Below are 14,746 nucleotides of genomic sequence, written 5' to 3'. Positions count from 1 at the left end.
AAAGGGGAGAGGGAGAGAGGGAGAGAGGGGAGTCCAGGTAGTAGAGGGGAGGGGAGGGGAGGGGATGGATGGGATGGGATCGAATCCAGGTAAGGACTCTCTGAGTTTGCCCAGGTGGAGCGCATTCCTGCCATTGCCAGGGTGGAGGGCATTCGTACTTTGTACAAGCCCTGCTCACCTTCCGCAGGAGCTCAAATGTGCCACATGGCCTTGGGGATGTCACTGTGGGTCCCTCCTGCATTTCGAGTTGCCTGGCTGATGTGAAGCGAAAAACACGGTTTGAGTCAGTAGAAAGTGTGTTCTGGCCGGGCACAGTGGCTCACGCCTGTAATCCCAGCACTTTGGGAGGCCGAGTCAGGTGGATCACGAGGTCAAGAGATCGAGACCATCTTGGTCAACATGGTGAAACCCTGTCTTTACTAAAAATAGAAAAAAATTAGCTGGGCATGGTGTCGCATGCCTGTAATCCCAGCTACTCAGGAGGCTGAGGTGGGAGAATTGCCTGAACCCAGGAGGCGGAGGTTGCAGTGAGCCGAGATCGCGCCATTGCACTCCAGTCTGGGTAACGAGAGTGAAACTTCGTATTAAAAAAAAAAAGAAAGTGTGTTCTCAGGGTGACTCATAACATCTGTGGTCCATTCCCCCTTGTCCTGGTGAGTTTCCTGGCCTTGTACCAGAAACATCTGGAGCTTCGAGTGGGCCTGTTAGAAACTGCAGTGGAGGTCGGGGGTTCTGCTGATTGTGTGGTCTCCTTGCAAGTTTGCAGAGAAGCTGAACATTCCACACCGGGCACCTGCGTTCTCTCCCAGGCTCCCTCTTCTGAGGGCCTGCTTGCAGCTCCTGCTGGGTGGGTTTTGCTGGAGGTCAGTTTCAGGAGCAAAAAGGGAAGTAGGGGTGTCTGTGGGGAGCCCACAATTTCCTGCCCACCACCTGAAAAAGCCCAGGGAATGTGATGAATTGGAAGACGAGGCCTTGGAAATGAAGAGAGCCGTGGACTTTGATGAGATGGAAGATTCATTAGAGAGATTCGTTTACTCACTGTTGGGATTGTTGACTGGGTTTGCTTCCCCATGAGGCTTCAAGCCCATAGCACATGCATCTGTATCCATTTATACATACCTGGGAGACTGCATCCCTCACACACCTGGGGGAGTCCATCCTACTCACACCTGGGGGACTCCATCCCTCACACACCTGGGGGACTCCATCCCTCACACACACCTGGGGGACTCCATCCCTCACACACTGGGGGACTCCATCCCTCACACACACCTGGGGGAGTCCATCCCTCACACACCTGGGCGCATCCATCCCTCACACACCTGGGGGTGTCCATCCCTCACACCTGGGGGACTCCATCCCTCACACACCTTGGGGACTACATCCCTCACACACCCTGGGGGCATCCATCCCTCACACACCTGGGGGAGTCCATCCCTCACACACCTGGGGGACTGCATCCCTCACACACACCTGGGGGACTCCATCCCTCACATACCTGGGGGACTCCATCCCTCACACACCTGGGGGACTCCATACCTCACACACCTGGGGGCGTCCATCCCTCACACACATACCTGGAAGATTAGCCTCAGAGGTGTGTGCAGCACCAGAGTCCAGCAGGGAGTGTGACTGCCTTAGTATGAGTGATGAAGGCCGCTATGTGAAACCGAGAGCTTCTGCCCTCCCTTTCTCCCCTACTCTCTATCGTGTGGCGTTTGTGGAGCTGTCTTAAGTGTTTCTCAGTCCAGGAGAAAACGGTGAGGGTGGAACTCTGGGGAAAGGAGGCGTTGCAAGCAGCGGAGGGCCTGCCCCAGCTGTGGGAGATGGAGTCTGAGGTCAAGGGCCCGAGGTTCCTGATAGAGTGCTTGGGCTTGTCTCTCCTGTGGTGACCTTGTCCTTCAGCCATCCTGGAGTGACGCCAGCCCACAGATAAGACTGGGAGACAAGCTCCTGCTGCGGGACTCGGGGAGTTCTTCAGGGACAGGGGCTGAGGGCAGATGGCAGGAGAAGGGGTGGAGGCTGGGAGGGCACACTGTGTCCTTTGCCATGCACTACCAGACTTGTCTTGGACCCTGTTGGCTGAGCATAGGGTCCAGGGAGCAGTGGGTTTGGGCACGCGGTGGTGACATCAGCCGTAGTCCTGAAGCACTGGGAAAGCTGGCAGTGCAGACTTGTGCGGGGGTGATGCTGGTGCTGGCAGGGCCTGTACCCTCCCCTGCTAGTGGGTTTGTGTGACAGCCATGGAGGAGGGGTTGGGGTCAGTGGAAGGAACACTAAGTGGGCCTGGGAGTCCTCACTGTGGGTGCAGCCTCACTGTGGGAGGGAAGGTGGAGCAGGGAAAGAAGGGAGCTTCCCAGTGATACCGGGTTCCAGGTCAGTGGCTATGAGCAGGATGGGAAGTCATGTGGAGGACGAGGCCGGTGGATTCGGGTGATGATGGAGGAGGATGGGAGGGGCAAGCTGGGCCAGGGAGGTCGCGGGCCATGGAGACAGTGTCATCAAGCAGACGGACAGACACAGGCGTGCATGCACACATACACAGGCACGCACATAGATGCACACACATGGGTGCACACACAGAAACCACATGAACACACAAGCATGCATCTATGAAATACACATGCACATAATAGCACATCCTCATGATGTGTGGACACACATGCAATGCACATACAGACACATAGGTATGCACACGTGTGTGCTCACACCACACACTCATGCATACACACATGGCCACACACATTCCTGCACATAAACCACATGAATGCATAAACATGCATCTGTGAAATACACATGCACACACAATCACATCCACCCGTGCACATGCACGTACACAGACATGCACACATACACCCAGGGTCTTCGTTAGAAAAATCCAAAATGTGGCTTGGTTGCAAAGAGCACATGAGGAGCCGGTGAAGCCAGAGGCTGGCCAGCAAGAAGCATGGACGGAAAGCCCAAGGTGGTTGGGGGAGAATTGGAAACATCTGGGTGGGCAAAACCTGCCCCCTTCCCCCAGCACACCCCCCTCTGTCCCATTCCAAGGCCCAGGGACAGATGCAAAGACTCAGCAAACCAGGAGCCCTTTCCTGCCCGAGGGAAGCATCGAGATCATGCTTCGTTTCCCTGGTGCCCTGCAATTTTGTACCTGACACACCCTTTCGGTGGAAATGTGTAGCCATCCTCAGGCTTGGACTGCGTATTCTGTGTCAGGCAGCTGGGCATGGATGGCAGTGAAGGGGGTGGGAGGGAGCCTGAGAGGAGAGGTCCTGCTTTGACCACCGTCTTCCAGCCATGGGGCATCCTGGGGAATGAAGGCCGCCTCCTGATACCTGAGTTTCTTGCGTTCTGCTGTGAGTGAGAGAAGAAGACAGAACCATGGTATTCTTTTTTACCTTTTTTTTTTTTTTTTTTTTAAGACAGAGTCTCACTCTGTCGCCCAGGCTGGAGTGCAGTGGTGGCGTGATCTCGGCTCACTGCAATTTCCATCCCTTGGGTTCAAGTGATTCTCCTGCCTCAACCTCCTGAGTAGCTGGGATTACAGGCGCCTACCACTGTGCCTGGCTAATTTTTGTATTTTTAGTAAAGACGGGGTTTCAACATCTTGGCCAGGCTGGTCTTGAACACCTGGCCTCATGATCTGCCTGCCTTGGCCTCCCAAAGAGCTGGGATTACATCCATGAGCCACTGCACCTGGCCTCTTTTTTTAAAATTATACTTTAAATTCTGGGGTACATGTGCATAGTGTGCAGGATTGTTACATAGGTATACATGTGCCGTGGTGGTTTGCTGCCTCCATCGTCCCATCATCTACGTTAGACATTTCTCCTAATACTCTCCCTCACCAATTCCCCCATTCCTGCTATCCCTCCCCAGCCCCCCACCCCCTGCTATCCCTCCCCTAGCCCCCCACTCCCAACAGGCCCCGGTGTGTGATGTTTCCCCTTCCTGTGTCAGTGTATTCTCACTGTTCAACACCCACTTATGAGTGAGAACATGAGGCATTTGGTTTTCTGTTCTTGTGTCCCTTTGCAGAGAATGATGGTTTCCAGCTTCATCCATGTCCCTGCAAAGGACATGAACTCATCCTTTTTTATGGCTGCATAGTATTCCATGGTGTCTGTGTGCCACATTTTCTTTATCCGTGGTCTTAGAAACCTTCCGAGGAATTAGTCTCCTTTCCCCTTGACTGCTGTTTTCTGAGTATTTCCTGAAGTTTTCGAGGATGAGTCACTTGAAGGGGATTGTCCTATTTTGCTTTGTTTTGTTTCCTTGGTGATGGTGTCTGTGATCTTCTCTTTATGAGGGTGAAATTATTGAAGTAAGAAGGATGACACATAAAAATAATACCCGTATTTCACTTTCATAAGTGTGGGTTTTTTGTTTGTTTGTTTTTGTCATTGCTGCTGCTGTTTTTTTTTAAGCATTCTGAGGATTCTCTCTGTTTATTACTAAGTCCTCCTACCTTTCTAAAGAGCTCATCTTTCTAAAGAATATGTTATCTACTCTTGGAATCTCTTTGTTGGGGTGGAGAGGGTGGGGACCGGCTGTCACTTGCTGGGAATACCCATGAGGTTTAGAAGTCATGCCTACTACTGAGGCAGTAACAGAGGTAGGCCTTAAGGAAGCTCAAAGTTCTGTCATTTCTGGGGAAGAGAGTTTCAAGGAAATAGAAACAGGAATTGATCTAGCAGTCTCTCTGTTACAAAAATACATATATAGACATGTAGAGGTGACTTCTAAGCCTTCGGGCATTCCCAGCAAGTCAGGGCAAGTCCCCATATATAGATAGTTGAGATAAGAAAAGGAAAGGAATTCAGTATGTCAGAGAGACACTGCCTTTCCACATCTATCGCATGCCATTCACAGCAGCCAAGACACGCAGTCCACAGAACAGCCTGTCGGGCAGAACGCATGAAGGAAACGGGGCCATCAACTCTGCCCATTCTCTAAAAGTCAGGAATTTACACACCTAGAACGAGTGCATTTAATGGTAGGTAAACTGTGCCCCATAAAGCTATTAAATGAAGAAAGAAAACGGGGTATAGGCACAGTGGAATAGTATTCAGCCTTGAAAAAGAAGGAGGTCCTACCATTTGCAACAATGTAGATAGAACCAGAGGTGATGCTGTTTAGTGAAGTAAGCCAGGCGCAGAAACGCTAACACCCTACCACCGAAACACACTCACATGTAATCTAAAAACGCCCAACTCATAGGAGCAGAGTGGCATGGTGGTTACCAAGGGGCTGGGGGAGAAGCGGGGAAGTGATGTTTAATTAAAGGATACAGTGTTTCCAACAGAGAGGAAGAGACCAGTTCAAGGAATCTATTGTACTCACAGAGACTGTGGTTAGTAAGAATGCACCGTATGCTTTATAGTCCTTTGGGTATATACCCAGTCATGGGATTGCTGGGTCAAATGGAATTTCTATTTCCAGGTCCTTGAGGAAGCGTCACACTGTCTTCCACAAAGGTTGAACTAATTTACACTCCCACCAGCAGTGTAAAAGTGTTTCTGTTTCTCCACATCCTCTCCAGCATCGGTTGTCCCCAGATTTTGTAATGATCGCCATTCTAACTGGCGTGAGATGGTATCTCACTGTGGTTTTGATTTGCATTTCTCTGATGACCAGTGATGATGACCTCTCTTTCTTATGTTTGTTGGCCTCACATATGTCTTCCTTTGAGAAGTGTCTGTTCATACACTTTGCCCACTTTTTGATGGAGTTGTTTGTTATCTAACATTCAACTGTAAAGACACATGCACACGTACGTTCATTGCGGCACGGTTCACAATAGCAAAGACCTGGAACCAGTTCAAATGCCCATCAATGATACACCGGAGGAAGAAATTCCATGGAAGACACCATGGAATACTATGCAGCCATAAAAATGGATGAGTTTGTGTCCTTTGCAAGGAGATGGATGAAGCTGGAAACCATCATTCTCAGCAACTGACACAAGAACAGAAAACCAAATACTGCATGTCCTCACTCATAAGTGGCTGTAAAACAATACTTGGACACAGGGAGGGGAACATCACACACCAGGGCCTGTTGTGGGGTGGGGGGCTAGGGGAGGGCCAGCAGGGGGTGGAGGGATTAGGGAGGGCTAACATTAGGAGAAATACCTAATGTAGATGAAGGGGTGATGGATGCAGCAAACCACTGTGGCACATGTATACCTGTGTAACAAACCCACACTTTCTACACGCATACCCCAGAACTGTATAATAATAAAGAAAGAATGCGTAGTATGCTTGAAAATGGCTAAGACAGTAGATTTGAAGTGCTTGTACCACGAATAAATACGTGAGGTAAGATATAAATAAAGAAAAAGATAATACATCTTTGAAAAGGACAGTTAAAGATTTCTGTGTAAACATATGAACATGAATGGATGTATATACGTGTCTGTGTGCCTGCCTTACATTTTACTGAGGATCAGTGGGATCCCCCCTTGCTGCTGTCTAAAGACCTGCCATGAGCTGGCAGAGGAGCTGTATTTGTGTTTGTTGTGTCTGGCAAGCATTCTGTGGTAGAAACAGCTGTTTGGAAGCTCTGGGGTTGTGGAAAGGACTCCTCTCTGATAGCTGGCTTGGGGCCACGGGCTGATCTGAGGGTTTCCTCTACTTTCTATTCATGTTGATACACATGGAAGCACACACGCAGCCATGAGTACACACAGACACACACACAAGCATGCAAGGACACATGGACACAGCTACACATACGCACATATTCAAAACACACCTATCCATGCACATACAAACCCATACACACACAACTACACATGTGCACACACACAAAACATGCACCTACACACATGCACAGAAAGAAACACAACTGCACTCTATACACAACTACACATGCACACACAAACCCAAACGTGCACACACAGTGACGCATGTGCACACACTGATGCATGTGCACACACAAAATGCACACATGCACCTACACATGTGCACAGATGGAAACATCTGCACACTATACACATTTACACATGCACACACCCACAATACACACACCTACACATGCACAAACAAACACACCCAAACCTATACACACAGTGACACATGCACATACACATACATGCCACTGCATACCTGCACATGAAAAACACATATACACACTATGCACACACACATACACACACACAAACCCACGCATACATGCATCTACACATAGGCACACATAACACCTACACCTAGGCAATACACAACCACACATACATGCGTCTATCCATAGGAACATAGAAACACACCTACACACTATGCACACCTACATATGCACACACAAACCCACATGAACATGCACTGACACCTATGCACACAAACACACCAATATACTACACACATATGCACACAGAAACCCACAAAATACACCTGTACATGTACACAAAACACATCTGCACATGTGCACATACACAAACCCACACATACATGCACCGCATATATGCACACACAAAACCACATAAACATATACATACACAGGACCCACCTACACTCCCGTGCATGCACACAAAACTCACAAATGCGTGCACTGCAGATGCCCAAATATACATGCGTGCACACACACACACACATACACAAAGACGCACACCCCTCTGACTATACAGGCACACTCCATTTATGCACACAGAAGCTTAGACTGCTCATGTGCACCTGCTGTGGAACTGGACACAACCTGGTGTTCATGGGACCCCCCGGGGGTGGTTTGTGGAGCCCTCACCACCCACTACCTGCTACTTCCTGACACTTGACAGATGTTGTCTGCCTTTGGTGCTGAGGAGTGGGATGGTGGATGGATGTTGACGATTGTCCTAACTCTTCCTCCAGTTGACTGAACAGTCAGAGTCGACTTTTCCAAAATTTCCCAAATTTGGCTTTTCTTCACATGTCGAAGACAGCCACGTTGAAGTAGTGTTGAAATTGTTTTAATAAAATATAGAAACGGGAGCTTACATCCATGATTGCATCCATCCATCCATCCATCCATCCATCCATCCATCCATCCACCTATCTATCCATCCACCCATCCACCCATCCACCCATCCATCCATCCATCCATCCTCCCATCCATCCACCTATCTATCCACCAATCTACCTGTCTCCATCCATCTATCTACCTATCCACCCACCCATCTACCTATCTATCCATCCATCCATCCATTCACCTACCTACTTACCTACTCATCCATCCTCCTATCCACCCGTACCTCCATCCACCCCCTCACTGTATATCCTCCCACTCATCCATCTGTCCATCCACCCAGCTATCCACTTAACCATCCACCTACTCATTATTCTATCCACTCACCCACCCATGCATCCATGCATCCATCCACCCATCCACCTCTTTATCCATCCATCCATCCATCCATCCATCCATCCATCCATCCCTCCATCCATCCACCTATCTAGCCATCTATCCATCCACCTACTTATCCATCTACCCATCTACCTGTCTCCATCCATCTATCTACCTATCCACCCACCCATCTACCTATCTGTCCATCCATCCATCTATCCATCCATCCACCTACCTACTTACTCACCTACTCATCCATCCTCCTATCCACCCGTACCTCCATCCATCCCCTCACTGTACATCCTCCCACTCATCCATCTAACTACCCGTCCATCCACCGAGCTATCCACCCAACCATCCACCTACTCATTAAATCCATCTACTCACCCACTCATGCATCCATTCATCCGTTCATCCATCCATCCACCCATCTGTCTATCCATACATCCATCCACCTATCTATCCATCTATCCATTTATTCATGCATCTGTCCATCCATTCATTCATTCATCCATCCATCCATCCATCCACCTATTTATCCATTTATCCATCCATCCATCCATCCATGTATTCATCCATCCATTCATCCATCCATCCATCCATCCACCCATCCATCCACCTATCTATCCATCCATCCATACATCCATCTGCCTGTCTATCCATCCATCCATCCACCTAGCTATCTATTAATCCACCTATCTATCCATCCATCCACCTGTTCATCCATATCCATCCACCTATCTGCCTGTCCATCCATCCATTCATCTATCCATCGTATCCACCCACCCATCTACCTGTCTATCCATTCATCATCTATCCATCCACCTATCTGTCTATCCACCTATCCATCCATCCACCTATCTATCCATCCACCTACCTGCTTACTCACGTACTCATGCATCCACCTATCCACCCGTACCTCCATCCATCCCCTCACTGTACATCCTCTCACTCATCCACCTAAGTACCTGTCCATCCACCCCACTATCCACCCAACCATCCACTTATTAATCTATCCACTCAGCCACCCATGCATCCATCCATGCATTCATCCATCCACCCAACCACCCACCCATCCATCCACTTAGCTGCCAGTCCACCCACCCTCCCAGTTCTCATTCTGAGGGATTCCATGAGATTTTGTTTAATGCATAATGGTGCGTCTTTCTGGGTTGTCTGGTGTTTCTACTATATTTTGGTTTGTAATGGCAGGAAAATTGTCAACTAAAAAGGGAGAATTTTGTTCCCCATGTTCTTTTCAGTACACATTCAAAATTGTTATTCGTCTATTTCAGAGGCGCTGCCTTTCCGGAATACTACTCACACCAAATGATCACGTTTTCCACTGTTTTAATTTCCGCTGAGCCCGAAGGTCGTAATTTCTTTAAAACCTGGGCTAACATATTCTTACCTTTAGGTGTGAACGTGAATGTTTAGAATGAGAAGAGAAATCATAGCACATTGTAAATTTTTAAAGTTGCTGCTTTACATATCACAAAAAGTCACAAAATCATATATCATTTCTTATCACTCTAATTTTCGAATGCACTTTCATCTTCCTTGTATCTGACTCGTTTTTTCTCTTTCAGATTATGATTTTGATTCATCTGATGCCCTCAGTGGTGAGTAACATCATTTTTTAAAATCCCATCATTATTTGATATTAACGTTGTAAATACAGGCACACCCCATATGTTCCTGGCTCAGTCCCAGACCTCCACAGTAACGGAATCATAGCAATTTTTCTCTTCCCAGTTCATATGTTATGCTTACTCTCAACTGCACTCTATTAAGTATGAAGCAGCATTATATCTTTTTGTTTGTTTTTTTTTTTTTTTTTTTTGAGACACAGCCTTGCTCTGTCACCCAGGCTAGAGTGCAGTGGTGCTATCTGAGGCTCACTGCAACCTCTGCCTCCTGGTGTCAAGTGATTCTCCTGCCTCAGCCTCCCGAGTAACTGGGATTACAGGTGCGCCACCACGCCCCGCTGATTTTTGTACTTTTAGTAGAGATGGGGTTTCACCATGTTGGCCAGGCTGGTCTCGAGCTCCTGACCTTGTTATCCACCTGCCTCAACCTCCCAAAGTGCTGTGATGACAGGCGTGAGCCTCCACACCTGGCCAGCATTACTTCTAAGTCAGTATATTTTAATTGAAAATACCTCATTAAGCCAGGCGCGGTGGCTCACACCTGTCATCCCAGCACTTTGGGAGGCTGAGGCAGAGAGTTGCTCGAACCCAGGAGACGGAGGTTGCAGTGAGCTGAGATCATGCCACTACACTCCAGCATGGGCTACAGAGTGAGACTCTGTCTAAAAAAAAAAGAAAAGATAAAGAAATACCTTATTTTTAAAAACTGCAGATATAGAGACGAAGTGGGCGCCTGTCGTTGGATGCCGTGGGTCTGGCTTGATGCAGGATGGCTGCAAAGCTTCCGTTTGTAAAACACACACTCTCTGTGAAGCACCATAGGACAGAGTGTGGGGAAGGAGACCCGCCTGTGTGTGTCAACCTGCCATAGGATAAAAACTATCGTCTTATATGAGGAAGAAAAGCAAGACGCCCTCGTTAACATCTGTGGACCACCCTGGTGGAATAATTCATAGTCCTGAGGTGGTCAAATGCTGAGCAGACTTGCCAGTCACCTGGGGAAGGGGCTAGAGGAGGTAAGCAGGGGGAGGTCCCCAGGAGAGAGAGGGGCGTCCAGTCTTGTATTCCTCTCTCTCGAAATCAGTATTTGCTCTCTTCATGGGTCTACGCCTTCCTTTTTTTTTTTTTTGGCTGAGATGGAGTTTCACTCTTGTCGCCCAGGCTGGAGTGCAGTGGGGCCATCTCAGCTCACTGCAACCTCCTCCTCCCAGGTTGAAGCGATTCTCCTGCCTCAATGCTCCCTAGTAGCTGGCATTACAGGCATGCACAACCATGCCTGGCTAATTTTTGTATTTTTAGTAGAGACAGTTTCTCCATGTTGGTCAGGGTGGTCTCGAATTCCTGACCGCAGGTGATCCGCCCTCCTGGGCCTCCCAAAGTGCTGAGATGACAGACGTGAGCCACCGCACCCGACTCAAATTTCCTTCTTCTTAGGACATCAGTCACTAGGACCTGTCCTAATCTCCTATAACCATCTTAACTAATCACAACTGCAAGCACCCTCTTTCCAAGTAAGATCACATATGGAGCTTTAGGGTGAATGTGGATTAGGGAGGAATGAGCTTCAACCCAGGACCGCGCCCTCTTTACTTTTTCACGTTTTACTTTTTTTTTTTTCCTTTTCTTTTTTTGGGGGGACAGGTTCTCGCTGTGTTGCTCAGGTTGGAGCGCAGTGGTGGGATCTTGGCTCCCTACAGCCTCCACCATCTGTGCTCCAGCAGTCCTCCCCCCTCAGCCTCCCAAAGTGCCGAGGCGTGAGAGGATGGCAGACATGAGCCAGCGCGCCTGGCCGGCTTTTTAATCTTAGATCCTGCGGTGCAATGCAGATGGTTTGAGCAGAAACCATGCTGATGGGGATCATCTTTCCTGACCGCCTACCCTTTCTTGGCCACTGGGACACCTGGAGGCGCCCTTGCTCTTTTGACCTCCTCCTGACTGACTTGCATTCTCAGAGGGGGACGCCTGGGCTGAGGTCTGACGGAGCCAACAGTGTGTGTCTTCTATAAGAAATGTGTTGGAAATAGATGCTCGGTGCTGCAAAATAAAATCAGCACTGACACAAAGGATCTCTCAGAAATGCAGTTTTCAATTCCCGGGCTGCAGGGAGGGGACGCTCACTAGCCATCGTGCCATGAGAGTACAATGAACAAAGGAAAACACACACATTTATCCCTGATGCATGTGGGGTCGTCCTTCCTGCTGTGTCTGATCTCCGTGGGCCAGAGCCAGACCTCACCATCTAAAGTAAAACTGGCTGACAACTTAAAATCTTCTAAACAGGTGAAAGCCACGGAGAGCTGGGACCCGGCTGTGAGCACGTCCAGCACTGATATCTTGGTGAAAGTACAAGGACATAGAATGTACTACGTGCCTGTGAGCACGGTGTGTCTAACAGCCACATAGGATGGGGCTTCACAGAGAGTTATTAGCACAGTTATTCTTTAATAAGAAAGGAAACTTTAAAAAGGAACTTTTCTGCTTCCCACAAATGTGAACAGGCTTTCCGCTGTGAATCCAGTGTCTCCTTCTTATGTGCACATCTCGGGGTCTGAAAGGGCAGTTTTTCTGCAAAGTTCTTCATTCTTCTGCCTTCGTGGCTTACATCTCACTCACACTCCCATTCACCGTTGAGGCTCCTTGTCTCTCTGGAAGCCATGGCCGGCGGCAGCCTCTGTGCCTGTCTTCTGGTCTCAATAGTCCTCCTGTAAACCTCAGCCCAGCGGGGGCTGGTGAGAAAAAACAACCCTAAACACATTCTCCAGCTATTTCCAAGAAAATGAAACATCCTTCACCACAGAAGAGCTGGCGCTCGTTTTCCCATCTGCAACTTTTACTGACCGAAATGTCTTCTCTCTTTAGACAATGAAGACAAGAAAGCCACACCTACCCCCAAGCCCAGTGCTGGTAAGAAAGCTGTGCTCCTAGTGTGCAAAGAAAAAGAACACACCGTTTTCTCTGACAGTAGGGCGGGACTTAGGCAACCAGAAAGGCATGACTGATTGGAGTGGTCCGGATGCCGCCTGGTTAAGATTGGAATTGTGTTGTGGTGGCATTTCATGCAGTGATTCCAGTAAGAGAATGGTTGCTGATGCAAAATGTTTTTGGGGTCATTTGGGCACCATCTCTGGGTGCTTTTATTCGAAGGGTGTCAGTGACTCTGTCTTTAGTTTTGTTTTTTTTTATTTTTGAGACGGAGTCTCACTCTTGTCTCCTAGGCCTGAGTGCAATGATGCCATCTTGGCTCACTGCAACCACCCCCTGCCCGGTTCAAGCGACTGATTCTCCTGCCTCAGCCGCTGAGTAGCTGGGACTACACACACCAGCCACCACGCCCAGCTGATCATTGTATTTTTAGTTGAGACGAGGTTTCACTATGTTAGTCAGGCTGGTCTCAAACTCCTGTGTTCAGGTGATCCAGCCGCCTCAGCCTCCCAAAGTGCTGCAATTATAGGCGTGACACACTGCAGCTAGCCTCTGTCTTCAGATTCCACTTCTTGGGAGATGAAGAATTTGGTGCTGAGACCCCCACATAATGACCAAGAAGTGGACTCATCTCTCAACCTGTGGGCACACACCTAACTTGTTCTTAAGGCTGTTCTTTCAAACTAAACTCAGAAACAAGGGACAAATGATGGAATTGCCCAAGGCTAAAGCCCATTGGGAAAAACAGAGTAACAGTTGGCCAGGCGCGGTGCCTTATGCCTGTAATCGCAGCGCTTTGGGAGGCCGAGGTGGGCAGATCACGAGATCAGGAGTTCAAGACCAGCCTGACCAACATAGTGAAACCCTGTCTGTACTAAAAATACAAAAATTAGCTGGGCATGGTGGCACACACCTGTGATCCCAGCTGCTCAGGAGGCTGAGGCAGGAGAATCACTTCAACCTGGGAGGCAGAGGTTGCAGTGAGCCGAGATTGCACCACTGCACTCCAGCCTGGGCGACAGAGCGAAACTCTATCTCAAAACAAAGAAAAAAAAAAAAAACAGAGTAAAATGATGCCAAAACCTATGGCATCACTGTCTTGTCTTAGCACTTCTGATTTCTCACATAAAATATTAATAGTGCCAGTGGATCATTGGACTTTCTGTCTAGAGTGTCAACTCGTGAGCAAAGGGCCCCCAGGCCTCCAGATCCTTGAAGTATGCAATAATCCAGACAACACGGTATAAGGAGTTTTGAGCGTCTGAATTTGCATGATCATGGTTTCCTTGAGGAAGGGAGCATACATTCCCATATGTGCCTCAGCATGGCTCAGTACATGCCGTTAGGTGGATTGCCAGCAAGCATTCTCAATCTCGGTTGGGTTTTCAAAATCGTTCTTCATACGAGCAGACAAGATCTGAAGCCATGGCAAATTCTCATGTCTGTTGTGGTGCCCACGTGGGTTGCTAGAGGCACATTCCAGACACCGTCTAGCCTAAATCTGATCACAGTCATGTTGTCCCCATCTCTTAGGGTCTGTCTTTCGAAAGGTGTTCGGGACCTGGGAGGAGAGGATGGTAGGTTGGGGAGTCAACAGGAGAAAATCATGTGCAGGCAGAGCTGGAGTTTCAACCCCGTCCAGATGACATAATTGCTTTATAAATTATTCTCTCTCTCTCTCTCTCTCTCTCTCTCTCTCTCTCTCTCTCTCTCTCTCTCTCTCTCTCCCCCCCTTTCTCCCTTGCCCCTCTTCTGAGAGCGGCTCTCCTAGCTCTTTCTCTGTCTTTATTTTTTACCCTTTTCATCTGAGACACTAGTGATGCAAAAAGGGTCAGGAATTCACTTTTTCTGATGAGATCCTG

The 14,746-nt window shown here is 48.6% G+C and overlaps 1 pseudogene across 1 annotated transcript in view; it reads left to right on the top strand.

Moving 5' to 3' along the window:
- Positions 1–14,746, top strand: part of LOC118150875 (uncharacterized) — a 107,100-nt pseudogene that overhangs the window by 64,491 nt on the left and 27,863 nt on the right. The window contains exons 5-6 of the transcript XR_013531916.1: positions 9,903–9,935; positions 12,822–12,866. The product of XR_013531916.1 is annotated as an uncharacterized LOC118150875 (transcript). The remainder of the gene's footprint in view (positions 1–9,902; positions 9,936–12,821; positions 12,867–14,746) is intronic.

This window comes from Callithrix jacchus, chromosome Y (genome assembly GCF_049354715.1).
Source record: "Callithrix jacchus isolate 240 chromosome Y, calJac240_pri, whole genome shotgun sequence".
NCBI classification, from domain to species: domain Eukaryota; kingdom Metazoa; phylum Chordata; class Mammalia; order Primates; family Cebidae; genus Callithrix; species Callithrix jacchus.
This window is presented reverse-complemented; position numbering and strand designations above follow the sequence as displayed.